The sequence below is a fragment of the Apis cerana genome, linkage group LG10 (genome assembly GCF_029169275.1).
Source record: "Apis cerana isolate GH-2021 linkage group LG10, AcerK_1.0, whole genome shotgun sequence".
Classification (NCBI taxonomy): domain Eukaryota; kingdom Metazoa; phylum Arthropoda; class Insecta; order Hymenoptera; family Apidae; genus Apis; species Apis cerana.
The window spans coordinates 2,671,788-2,686,481 of record NC_083861.1 but is presented as its reverse complement, the minus strand read 5'-3'; positions in this window follow the sequence as shown (position 1 = coordinate 2,686,481).

Genomic DNA, 14,694 nt, shown 5'->3' with positions numbered 1-14,694 from the left:
TCAATCATCCGAATTCGTCCGAGTCGCGAGCAATTAAGCTTTACCCGTTTCTCTCTCCCTCTTTCTTTAACTCTCCTTCTCCAATCCGTTCGACTTCCTCCGTTAACAACCGCGACAATTTCCTGGCTATCGATGGCCATCGTCGTCTAAGAAGTCGATAAACGCGGGATATTCCAGCTTCATTTGATGTCTCGAACCGTGTCAAAGACTATCCTGGTTGCACTTCGTTATATATATATATATATTATCTGGAACCGGGGCGTTGGTTGTGGGACTCAAAGACGACGTAATTGCATCTCGTGTGCAATATACGCTACTTACGTATCTCTTAATTAATTCGTGCCTCGCCCCGGTAATTATTTCCATATCGCCAGACACGTACCTCCCCTGGCAACACTTCCACGTCGCCTTCACGATTGCGATGCCGACATCGACGAGGGCCAACGCGAAAGGTTAGCAAGAAGAGGCCAGAATGGACGGAGAATATCGAGCATTTTTATGCTCGCTCTTTACGTACCGTTTCTTCTTTTCTCTCTCTCTATCTTTCTGTTTTATATTCGTTATTAATTATGCGGCAATTATGAGACACGAAGTGTTTATTATAATTCACGAGTATCTCGTTTGCTGTTTGGATTTGAATTTGAATCGAAGTGTGTAAATTAATAATGATACTATTCTTCTTTCTCTGGATTTTGATGTATTCGTGTTCGAAGAATCAATCTTTTTAAGGAGAAAATAATAGAGTCATCTGATCATTATATTTAATGATGATTCTTAAAATCATCGTCAAAACATTTTAAGTTATTTAAGAGAACAGAAGAAAAAATGTATTAAAAATAACGTAACCAACAACCCTTCTTCCACGAATCTCGAGAAATGTCTCCACCACCTATTTCCTCTCCATATACCTTCGCGGTATCCTCGCCAATCTTCACGAAGTGTGTATATTTCACAACCCAATTAAACTCTTGTGTTTAAACGAAGCCACCCAAGCGCAAAGCGAGCTGCTCGGGTCCGCCCAGCACCCAATGCATCAATCCACCACCAGCACGAGGCAACACCCGAAGCAAAAAAGCCGTGCATACACATTCAGACCGTCGACCTTGCGTGAACCAGGTCCACGTGAGGCCCAAGGGAACGGGTTCTCAATTCGGGATTCCCGGCCGTCACCTTCAGCCAGCGAAAGCAAGGATGAAAATTAATGAAACCACAATTGGCGTTAATGGCTTCCCGTGACTCGAGCCGAGAGAGAGAAAGAGAGAGAGCTTCTGCATCCTCGTTACGAAACACATTATACGCATAGCGAGCTGCGATGATTTTTCAACAAGAATGAGGGGATTAATTTTACTCGAATCCAATTCTGATTAAAAGGAAAAAGAAAGAAAGAAAAAAGTTTCGCTTCACGGTGGCGAGACTTGATCAGTATTCATACGGATGTTGTTTCGACGGTTATATACAAGGTGATTGAATTATTAAGCTGGTTTTGAACTTGAAGCAATCTCGTTTATGAGCATTCGCGGTGTTCCATTTCTCCTCTTTGTATTTTTATGTAGGAAGCGTTTGAATTATTATATCGATCTTCGACTTGGAGAAACTTCTCGCGTTAGCGAGATAAGATTATTATTCATGCAGATGACGCCTCGTTCTTTACATTTGTATGTAAAATAATTGGATTATTATGCAGTTCTTCTTTTTTTAACTGCAAAAAGAAAATATCCGAGATGTATTGAATTTTGTAAAGGTGTAATTCAATATTTGAGACAGAAATATCCAGATGACTCTCTCTTCCCTGACAATCGGTAACGAATTCAAAAGACGTGCACGTAGAAACTATTGATCCCGATATTCGTACGAATTTTCATAATCAATTCACGAATCCACATCCCTACTTCCAAGGGTGGATCCATGTTTGTTTGAAAGCGAGCCGCGACACGATCCAGATCCGAATCGGTTTCAAAGATCGTGGAGCCCCACGGGCTGGAACGCGTGTCTCTATTTATAAATGGGTGCCGCGTGTGCGGCCACCGGTAACACGCTCCGAATCATTCGTGCTCGAATGTTAATTCATTCGATTCCCGGTATCGCGGCCCACGATCTTGTCTTTAACGCGTTAAGGCCCCTTCGGCCTTGACGTTCCGTGTAATTACACCGCGTGGCCGTTGCTGAATCGCGCATCCAGAAACGAGTTGAACTGGAGCTGAACCAACCGTAGGGCGCGTACTTTATATATATATATATATATATATGTGCCTTTTAATGAAACTTCTTCTGTAGGAGAGGCTTGAACGTCGCGTGGTTAACGACATGAATGGTGAGATAGAAAGATTGACCGGGTTGACGTTGCGGTTTGTTGTAAATAAGGTGGGGGGGAGGGAGTTCTTTCAGGTGGTTTAAAGATGGTAATTATGGTTAATGAGGAAGCGGATGGGGAAGAGGGATTACGAATGGGAATGTGAAAATAATCAGCAGAGGTGCGATTTTTCGAAGGAAATTTTTACATTTGCGGCGTTGAAAACTCGGTTTCGGTTTGTAAGTAATATCGGCGTATCCAGAAGAGAGAAGTTAAAGCGATTGCGGAGGCGCGTGTTTACACGAACTTCCTGTTTCATTTTGGGCGGCTCGATACGCTCCCAAAGTTTGCCGGGTGAAACCGGAAACACCCTGTATATAGCGTGTTTATCGAAGCGGATGTGCATATAAGATATTACAATGTGGCCTCAACAAACAAATCTATGGAGGCTGGTTACTGGCTCGATGAAAGGCTCGTAATCTTCACTGTCTTTATGAATTATTGGCTCAGCTTAATGGAATTCGCGCAACGAAAATATTATATAATCTACAATATTTTCGTTATGTTACGATTGCTGATAGAGATTCGTTTTTATCTATCGTATATTAGCTCGCTTGAAGCGAGCAATTTTTGTAACGACAAAATATTGTTGAGATCGAGCATATTGTGCATATGATAAATTCTTTCTCCAGTATTTTATATTTTTAAAATTCCATTTTTAAAATCGATAAAATGAATTTATTAAATTTCTAACTTCAACTTGAAATATACTTTATATTTCTATCATATATTCTCACATTCTCCGCGACAAAATAATGAAATTACCACCGTATGCTTCAATTATATGATTTATACATTTATAATTTCGTCCTATCGTAAAATAAATTCATATTCGTGATATATTAAATTTTCTTACTTTATTCTATACATTCTACTCTGCATCTACGTATCCTCTCAAAAACGTGTAACTGAATAATCGATGAAACGACAAAAGAGACCCTGATCGATCCTATGAAAATTATTAGCAATTTTCGAGAAAAATCGTATATGTATCTTTCGTTCCGTGTCATAATTAACTCGCGATCCGATAATTAGTCACGATATAACAAGTTGCAATTCCGGGGGGTGTTATTCCACGGGTCATCGTCGAGTGCTATCTGACGAGGCTGTGCAGGAAACGTTGGTACGATAAAAAGGTTGGTCGGGTCGAATCGTTTTAATCCCTTCGTTTTTTCTTTCTCTTTCCCTCTCCTTTTCCTTTTTCTTCTCGAACGAGTTGTCTCGTCGAGGCGCGGTTAACCCGGGATGAAGAGATTCGAGATACACCGGGCTGGGAAAATTCAACCGCGAGATAATCTCCAACCCCTCGGGTTAATCGTCTGTTCCCTCTTCTTCGAAAAATTCACCTTAATTCTTGGATGCCTCTTCGCGGCCGGAAGTCGTAGAGGGCTACTGCGACTTCTCACAACGAATCGTGTCTGTTGATGAACAGACGCGCGTTTCTCGTGTGTTTTATCGCGGTGAAAAGTTGTGTGAACTCCTCGACTACTTCGTTAGTTATGGCATCATATATTACCCCGTGTTTACCCTTATCGTTCAACTGTGAATTTAAAATTAAAAATTCTTGGCATTCCTTTTCGAGTTTGTTAAAAATTCTAAACCCCAAGTATAAATTTATATAGCGAGGAAATGTTAATTAATCCATACAAACTAAATCAGAGAAAATAAAAGTATATAAGATACACGTTCCTTGTATCACGTTATTAAATATTCGTTTAAAAAACCAATATTATATCCATTCAATATTATCAAAATATGCAAGATAAAAATTCCTTTCAAAAAAAAAACGAGAATCATCGAAACCAGAATAAGAATCGGCCGAAAATCGTTACGATCGTCCAGCGCAATCAGCCGAAAACCCCCATCGGGGCCATTCGACCTCACGCGAGCACCGCCCGCTCGACAAAAGCGAAAAGCAATAGCGAAAGCCCCACACCACTTGCACAGCTATCGCGATAAACATCGAAGAGGGGCAAGGAGGGACGGAGAGGACACGCGATCCCTGAATCTCATCCTCCCTCTCCCCATTTTCATAAATCAGCGAGTAGCGATCCGGAATGATTAATCCTCGGCGGTGGGGATCGGAAGGGGGATGAAAATGCAAATTCCGATCGCGCATCCGTCGTGGTCCCCGGGCGCGCGACACGCCAGCGTGGAAAGTGGATGACGAGCCATCCCCGCGATTCCGCCGCCGATCGGGGAACTCAGTCGCGAATAATGTCCTCAGGCCGCGGTGAAAGTAGGCGTCGGCAAAGCGTATGCGTACATTAGCATTTAGCAATTAGTGGGGAACGGTATTCCATCGCGACCCCTTCCGTCTCGTTCGTTCGGGTGCGTGCGCGCGGATTAAGAGCGCGAAACGCTCGCGCGTGATCCGTCTGCGCCCGCGAGAAGGGTGGAAAATCAGTGCACTCGTGTCGGGGAGGGGGAGGGTGTAGTAATGGTATAAATATGGAGTACCCGCGGGTGGAGTGAACGCGGGACACCATTCGTGTGTTTCGCACTTTCCTTTCGCGCAAGGAATTTCCACGCTTTCCGTCGCGTTGTGAGCGTTTTCGTAAACGTGGGCGTCGTCGTTTTTTCCTCCCCCTCCACGTTAATGGCGAGGGGGTCTTCTTTCCGCGAGGAAACAAACTTCCCTTTCTGATGCATGCGCTCTCGCGCTTCTGTGCGCCGCGAGGCGAGGTTTTTTTTCTTTCCTTTGTGGAAGGAAAAGCCGATAAAAGGGAAGGGTGTGATTCTTTTTTTTGATCGAGGAGAAGAAGTCCCGAATGCAGCTCGCTCGAAATGTTACCAATTACGCGTAGATATTATCAACAGCTGTCGACAAACTGGCGTTAAAAATTGTCATTTTGCCTTTCCTTTTCTCCTTTTCTTTTATTCGTTATTTTTATATCGATTCACATTTTGCAATTTTGGCATTGGCAAGAATATAAAAAGCGATTAAAGGAAAGTATATACGAAATGAGAAACTTCCTTCCCTTATTACTTCTTTCCACGTATAATTCCTCCATTAACTCACCCCTTCATTTACACATCACATCATCCGGAATTAACGATCATATCTATTTTCCCGTTCAAACCATCATTCGTCTTCACTCGAACTAGAATCTCGGAAGCGGACTTTTCATTCTCCATCCCCGAAGTAAGTAAAGTAAGAAGGCATAAAAGACTTTCAGCATCGAACGAGATATATATATATATATTTCAATTTGTCCTCTCTTTCTCTTTGCTCAAGAGTTCACCTACCGTTAAGATCCTGTCCACTCTTCCACACAATTCTCTCTTCCTCACAACATCCTCTTCTGGGACACGAGTTTCTCCGTGAAACGATATGAAAATTCAAGCAACGAGAGGTTGGTAAATACCTTAAGCCGTGTAATGGAATATTCGCACATTAGCGACAGGCCATTAATACGGTAGTCCTATCCACAGAATGGCGTTTCACTCTTTAGCGGACGATAAAGTGGGTTACCGCTTGATGTACAAGGTGTGGTCGAAAAATTCGGCTACTTTTCTCATAAATTATTTCAAGGCGTGGCGAAATTTACGACGATTCTCCTTCAAAACAATATATAATTGTTACGCAATAGAGTTGGAAATGCTTTTCTTTTTTTTTATTTTTCAACTTGCATCTTTATACAAATATAATAAATCAATTTTCAACTACTTGTTCGATCATTTTAACTTCAACTTTCTTTTTTAATGCATATCTAACGAAAATCTAGAAGCAGAGGGAAAAATCAGTTGATCATAAATCTGATGAATAGAGAAAGCACAACAATGCTGCATCGAATTAATCATTTCAATCTGACTTTTTCCCCATCCGATCTTAATTTCTCTTCCTTTCAGAAATAAATATAATATAATATATTCTTTCAAAGACAGGCTATTACGAAAGCAAAAGAATGAGAGTACGCAAGACGATGCAAGTTGAAAAGAGCGCGTACAACCCAAATGGCTGTGAATAGAATAATTCATCGATGATCGAAAGAAAATATGTATATTTTCAAAGCCTGTTTCGAATTCGACTCGTAAATCGTGTTATCCTTTCGAATAAACAATTTACGAGAAAACTCCCCCGAACTTTTCGATCACACCTTATATACACGAAGTCGCGCGCGCGCGTAACCGCACACAACCCTCTTTATAATTGTTTGGACACGAAAAGCTGCGCGCGTAAAACACCGTTTCCTTACGTGCCCCGCTCTCTTTGTTTGTTCTTCCATGTTCGCGCATCGCGCCCGTTAAATTGAATTTACCTCGGCCGACGGCTAACCGTGCACACCATCGTGTATTTGTCTTCGAAAATACGCGGGAATACCGATCCACAGTGGGGAGGGAGGAACAATCGAACCCACGCCTCGTTTCGTTTCCATTTGTATGTTTGTTTTTGCTACCTGGCACGATGGTCGTAATGAAGCACGATTAATGGGACTTGTGAAATGCCTGCGGACGGATTTCGGGGTGGATTTCTTCTGTTTGGAGCACTCGTTGATGGATAATAAATTATTACTCGGCGAGCAGACGTGCCTGTTTTGTTCCCTTATCTCCTAGAACGAATATTTCAATTTATTAAATTTAATTTTTGCATTCAAATTATTAATTTTTCAATAATCGATCCGATACTCAAGTTTGCCAACTTTGCCAAGTTCGGCAAGTTTACACGATTTACGTGATCCCTTGGCTCGAAACTCGTGCGTCTCTCGAATGCGGAATATTAATATTCAAGGGATTTGTGCGATTGTTCGAATTTTCAGATTTGATCGTTTTGAGAGGTTAGTCCTTTTCGTACAGGAAAATCGTCGCTCGTTACATTCTTCGTTTATTTTTATCCTTTTCCTTTGACATTCTCGCCTTTTTCAATATTGTACACGGACGGGCAGAAATTATTGGCCGTCCACCACAAGCGGTTTCAATTTTTCACGTGACGTGGAGGATTTTTTCTCGTATGATAGGCGAAACTTTCACGCTGGGAAATACTATCGCTCGTTAACGTCGGAACGACTGGTGTCAAGTATGATGTAATACGTTGTAACGCGTTCAGCATCGCGATAAAAGCTTTTGGAAACGAGCCACGCTCGGGTTTCTGGGTGACAGACGAGCCAGAAACGCGTTTAACGATGTCCCATCATCGGTTACATTGATCGCTCGATGATCCGCTTGTCAATAGCGGATGGCTTCCAGCCTGGTTTTTACGAGCCTTCTTTCGAATCATTCGAATCATCCTCGCCAAAACTTTTTTAATGAGATCAGAAGTCATTTCTGAACCCATTATGCGGATTCATTGTGTTAATCTGGATTCAGCTACTTCCCTGAGCGACGATCCGCAAGTAAGAGATGATTTTCAGCTTGTATTTTAATGATCCATCTGCAATTGTGCAGGGAATAATCGTATCGATATCGCGAATAATGATTATGGGACAAGTATTCCAGCTTCGTTATCGATTTTTATTAATTGCTCTTTGTTTAATCGTAATTTTTCTTCTATTATATGTACATTATATATGTATATTATTTATTCAATTATAACTAAAAAATAAAAAATAAAAAATTATTTTTAGTTCTAGAATCAATCCTCAAAGAATGTGTTTCAATATATATATATTAACACTCTGTATAAACGCTATTTATTCTATCTGTACCTACTCAATTTAAAAGAATTCATCGATATCTAAACAAACTTTGCTTTATAATAATTGATTTACAAGAACACAAAACTAACGTGAATGAATATAAATTGAAAAGTAGAATTAGAATATATCAAAATGATCCCTAAATTGAAACAAGTTTCGCTAAAAACACCAAAACGGTGAATTCGATAATTGGAATACTCGAAAACGTGGTTTCAAAGCGGACATTCAGTTAGAGAAATCTCAGTTTTATCTTTTTAACGCAGTTGTCTGCAGGAAGATAACGCCCCAATTCAACGAATTCACCCAAATTCGCGGGAACATCGTCCAATATTCTCTCTATCGCATTCCACGCGAGTGTTTCAACCCTAGAAACTCATTTCACCTCGTACACGTGACAGAATCGGCGAGCTGGGACGAGCAATTTCCTGGATTAGGGAAACACCAAGGTAATGCTCTGTCCAGGTATTGCGAAACCCGCAACTACCTCTCGCAATTCTTACTTTGAACAACAAGCAATATGAACGGTGATTGCGAGTTATACCTGTGTTTCCACTTCCATCCGGAAACGACCCGCAATGAAAATCGTTTGTTAGACAAGAGGAAAAGAGAATTTAATCTTAAAGCCTTTGCAAGAATGATTCACAAATTTTCCTGAGTATCTGGACAAGATTAAAAATTTATTCCATTAAAATTGGTGATGTTGGTTATACCGTAACGTATTTTATTCTTGACACGAAGATTCTTATATTTGAAGAAGAATAAATTTACAATTTAAAGATATTGTAAATACGATGTTCTTTTGTTATTATACGCAGGCATACATATATTTATCAATTTTATTGAATTATATAGATAATTGATAACGAAATATAAAAATAAAGAAGAATTAGATCTCTCTAAAGTATTTACTATAATAAAATATTTATTTGGATTATTTCTTCTTAATAATGACGCGACGATAATGCGACGTTTACGATAACATTTACAGATATATTCGATAAATTATCAATCGATCGAACAAGAATTTCGACAGATTTGATGGTAAAATTGATAAACTCCTAATAAAAATTTCAATTTCAAACACGTTATCTACGATTTCATCACTGCGATTAGATATAACCAATTCTTATATAATTATACATAGATAATTACGCAAACTGTGTATAACGAATATGATATTCTGTAAGAAAAATTAATCGTTATTTCTATTAAGAATATACCGTTAAGAAAAATCTAATCCCATTTGAACTGTATCGGATTGTGACGGATAAAGATTTCTATTAGATATATATCGTCGATAAAAATTAGCAACAACGCGCTCGTTTCTGTTAAATAATACATAACTGAAACACTTGGTTAAGCATCCGCGCGCGTATTCAATTAAACGACCATTATTCCAAGATTCACCCCTTCATCCTCATTAAAGAATCGAAAAACCATCGAGAGGCGGCTAACAGCCGATTTCCATTAGACACACGCGATCGTTTTCGTACCCTCTATGTGGGTACGCAACCGCGTTGGAGGATCGATCGCGTGCAATTACGAAGCGTATAGGGGGTGCACGCACTCGGCCAATGACATTTTCTTCCATTTTCCTTCTTCGAGCCCGTACCCCAGCTTAGCCCAGAGGCTAAGCGTCGTCATCATCATCGCCTTCGCGGGAAGGAATACGAGCGAACAATGCGAGCGTTGGCAGAGTGATCATGATTTTACGTTTCTTTCGCGCGTTACAATTGCGTACGCGGGCCCTTCATCCCTGTATCGCCTCGCTTTAACGTTTTTTCCACGCTGGAGAAATCCCTTTATTCGCGTTGAAAAAAAAATAAAAACTCCCTATGCCACGTCGTGAACGTCTCCTTTCTTTTCAGATCTCTAGAAAATTTCTCTTCGAATGAAATATTTATTCGATTCGATGATGAATCGTGTATACCCGATTGTACGCTTTTTGTTTTTTTTTTTTTTCTAATTGTAACACGTTCGATTGGATGTTGATTGGATGTTGATTGATCGTTACGATTGTGCTACGAATGTTGAATGAAAAAGCATTTTTTTTTCACCGATAAACTGTTCAGATATTTTTATAAAAAATAAACAAAAGCGCCGACTAAAAAAAGTGCTGAATAATAAAATTTATCTGTGAATAATTTTTATGTCGAATATATTTTTACGAAATTTGTACGTGTATCATCGAGCGTTTTTTTTTTTTCGAAATCTCGCGAGATTTGATTTTTTCATCCCCCGATATATATTGATTTGTATGATTGTAAAATTGTCTGCGTGCTAATTGAATCGAGATACGTTGAACGTAATAATCGTAAAAGGATATCAATTAATAAATCGCACGTTCATAATTTCAATTTTCTTGAATTTTATAATTTTTCTCTGTCAGTGTATCTTGTAAAATTCGTAAAACTTCAAATTTATACGTATCTTCATTTTTTATCACGATTCTTCGAAGACGAGCAAAGCGTCTTTATATTTACATATATCTTGAATTCTACGTTATTTTTCCCCAATTATTCAAGCATTTAACAATCTTTTGAAGTCGTATTTGCATTATTTACATCTTGAAATTCATTCGATTTTCCTCTGTCACTATTTTCTCCATCAATTATCAAAGCGTTTGAAGTTGAACTGAAGAGAAGAGACTATTGAAGTTACTACTATCGAGAAATAGATGAATTATCCATCGAGAAGAGTTGTATCTGTTGTTACGAACAACAATGAACAAAGGATGGTTTTTCAAAAAATGATGTAAGGCGATAAAACGTAGAAAAAAAAAATACTATAAGCCTTTTTTCCCCTAGAGGGATAGATGTAAAACGGTCGATATCAACCTTGTCTCCTTTCCTCGTCTTCCCGTTAACTTCCTGTCGAGCATTAACCGGGTGTCGGATTACCGCGTTCCATTCCTAAGCTGGCATAGAAACAGACAGCTTAATCTAGCCCGATTTACCTAAGCGACCAGTCGATCAAATTCGATCAGAGACAATGGAGTGGAAAAAAACGGAGAGAAAAATCTCGACTCGGTCTGACGATACAGTCATTGCAAAAATATTTTTCAAGTCTCTTTAAATATTTTCTATTCGAATTCGATGCTTGTTGAATTGATCAAAATTAGCTTGTGTAAATGTAAAAAATTGAATTGACACTTTAAAATAAATATATATAATAAATGTTAGAGCAGGAAGTGACACTAATTAAGATTAATAAGAAAACTAATATTAGAAGAAAGAATCTTGATTTAGAAAATTTTTAGCGTTGACAGATTAATTAGAACTAGCTCGTGTAAATGTAAAAATGAAATTAACACGAGGAAACATATCTGCAATATATGCAGCTATAAATATTAAAATAATATAAACACGGGAAAATAAAAAAGAATCGAAAAATTTCGATTGAAAGAAAAAAAAAATATCACTAAATTTAATTCTAATGAATATTATTCCCAAATACAAGTTATATAAAATACACCATTAACGAGATCCTTTCTTCTCTTCTCAAAAACTTTTCTTCGCAACAAATTTTTGCATACTTTGATAAAAAAACGCCATTAACAAGAACATTTGACACAAAGGAAATACATACGCTGCACAATCTTAAAGACTGAAGAAAATTGGATAAGATCAATAACGGCGTAAAAAAAAAAAAAAAAAAGAATTCCGGACGACACAAGATACGCAATTAAGACACTCTTAATTTACCCATCCGATCATTCCAACTCAATTATCCTCGAAACGCTATCGCATTAAATAGCAATCGCATACCAAGAAACGAAACCAAGAAAACCAGTCCGAAAAAAGGCTCACCCCGTTTAAACGGTAGCAAACATACAATACGAGCGGACGTTACCATCGAACGGCCACCAAAAATCGAGGCTCGATCGCATTTATGGACAAACAAACTGTATACCAACCGGACCCCAATCTCCGTTCCGATCTCGGGCACGAAACAGCCGGCTGGTAACAAAGGTGACCAGAATCGCGGATCATAAAATGCAGCAAAAATAACTCCGAATTTAGCGTGGTACACGGCTATAAATCTACGCCGCTTCCGACGTTAAAGAGTCGTTGGTACACCTCGATCGGCTCAAGGTTCTTTGACCGATACACGTCGAAACGCAAGCGAGGGTGTGTACGCGGCTTTCGCTATGGCGCTATAAGCTCCTGTGACTTTCGCGTACACTGGCCCCGTGATCCAGGGGGTTGGTGGAAATAAAGCGAGCTACACACTGAACGCTAATCCTATTTCGTGTTGAGGTAGGTTTGTTTCTTTGTTTCTTTTTTTATTTGCGTTTTCGATCGAAAAACGAGAATAGGATAACGACTCGATATTGTTTTTCACACAAATATTTATTTCATGCCGTGGAAGCGTTGATTTCGATTAAGAAACAAAGTAGAAAATTACCGTACAAAAATTCTTTCTACGCGTTGTAATTTGTTTCTGGCTTTTCATGAAACGTAGATACCCGTTATTTTTTAAATTTTTCCTTTAAATGGGATAACGTGAAGAAAGGAATGCACAACAAATTGTTAGAATATTAATAAAATATGGATCGTTTGTCTGAAGACATGCTTATAGAAATGGCATGTTACTAAAAGTACAATAAGAAAAGAATCAAATCATTCAAATAATTCAAGTAATTCGATTAATTAACTTACATACTTTCCTGTCCCTTATAATTTAATATCCACTTTTATTCGAAGAAAAATTAAAACTGGCGAAAAATTTTTATATCCAACTTAAATTTCGCGATACCACCTAATAACTAACAATTATTACGCCATGGATCGATAATTAAACGGCATTTAAACAAATACCGAGTCTGCTTCGTTAAACGAAAATCGTGTCGTTCAATATAGTTGGAACCAAATAAAATTTTGTCCAATCGCTCGATTTACCCTTAATCGCCGGGTAAATAAAACTTTTCGCTCAAATTGTTGCAACGTTCGAAATCCGATCGATAAAATCGCTTTAATCTCGATTTTCTGTGACAAATCGAACGAATAAAGAGGGCAGGAATTTGGTTGGACTCGGTGTGCGCGAAGCTTAAACGCGATTAACTCGCCATGTTATGTCTCCAGAATCCTGCGGGACCGTTTTACGAGACGTCGTATACGTATCGCGCGAAATTTGAAACCTGATTCTCATAAAGTGTTCTCGTTGAATTAATTCGAGGGACTAACGCTAATATTTACTGCTTACCATTGATTGCGAGGGTATTATTTGATTGTCCAATATCGCTTTTCGGTTTTTTTCAATTTAATGGTTAATAAAATTTAATGGATTTTGTTCAAATTTAAACGAATAGAGAATAAAAATAAAATAATTCTTTTTTCTTCCCTTTTTCTAATTTGATAATTTATAAAATTTATGATACGATAAATTTCGTAATTTACGGACAATGGATAGCGATTATAATTAACGTAATAAAACATTCACAACACTGTGCGATCTCGATACGCGTAAAATAACTATTAGTCTCCTCGTTTCGAAATTATATAATAAAAACCTACAAATCAATCAAAATTCTTTCTTTCACGAGCGAAACAAAGTTTTCCGGGGTAAAAATTTACAACGATATAATATTAAGTTCAAAGAAACGAAGGATAAGACACAAGTTAATGAAGGAAAAAAGGATTTTAAAGATATTCAAAGCGAGAGGAAATATAAATGATTCCATTACAACGAGAAATAAACAAGGTTATTAAACTGGCTGTTACCGCGTAAAACATGGATGTTCAACGACGAAATCTGAATCAATACCTCTTCCTCGTCATTTATTTTATTTCCAATGTTTAATACGCGGCGAGATTCGTGCGTGAATCGATCGAGAGGAAAGATATTAACGCGCAAGCGAATCCTCGGCAACAAGATGGATCGTGTGAAAACTATAACGACGCGCGAACAAGACTTTCACTTACACGTGGAACGCGATTATACAATCACGGTGTCGATCTTCCCTTAATTATGGCTCGCGATCGTTGGCCGAGATACAACAAATTACCGGATCTTAATTTTCCTCTTCCTTCCCGACGTTTCCTCGAGCCCGGTGTTGCAAAGTGTGGAATAAATACGACCATGTGAGAAATTATGGGTTTAAGAGGAGTTTCTTCGACGCCATGAAACGAAATATCGAACGGTTGCATGCGAGAATTGTATCATGCAACCGGTTGTGCTTTAGAAACTTACGCGATAATGAATATTCGATTCTCGACTTGAACGGTTCCGTTCAAGTTCTTTGTCGTTCGATGTTGGTATGTTGCACGATAAGATTGTGACTTGATATCGCGTTATTAATTATTGCGATCATTTAGTATTTTTAGAAGCTAAATTACATCGTGATTGTGACTTGATTATTAGCAATGAGTTTAGAAAAAGAATTGTATGTAATTTATTGGATCGTAGACAGATGTATTCGATCTTGTTATTCTATCCAGTGGAGATCTTAATCTTGAAACTATCCTATAAAAACACAAACCAAATAATCAAAATGTTTCCTCACGCGATATGTATCAATATTAATAAAAATTTATTTCCAAAAATATTTTACGTACCGAATACCGCAATATTCGTCATCCTTCCCAAAATAAAACCAACACGCTTAATCAGACGAATCCCAACTAATTTCAACCACGCTCAAACCTCACTTTCTTCGCAAAACGCTCTTTTCTTTCCAAAAATAAGTCGTCCCCCTCCCAACGCCCA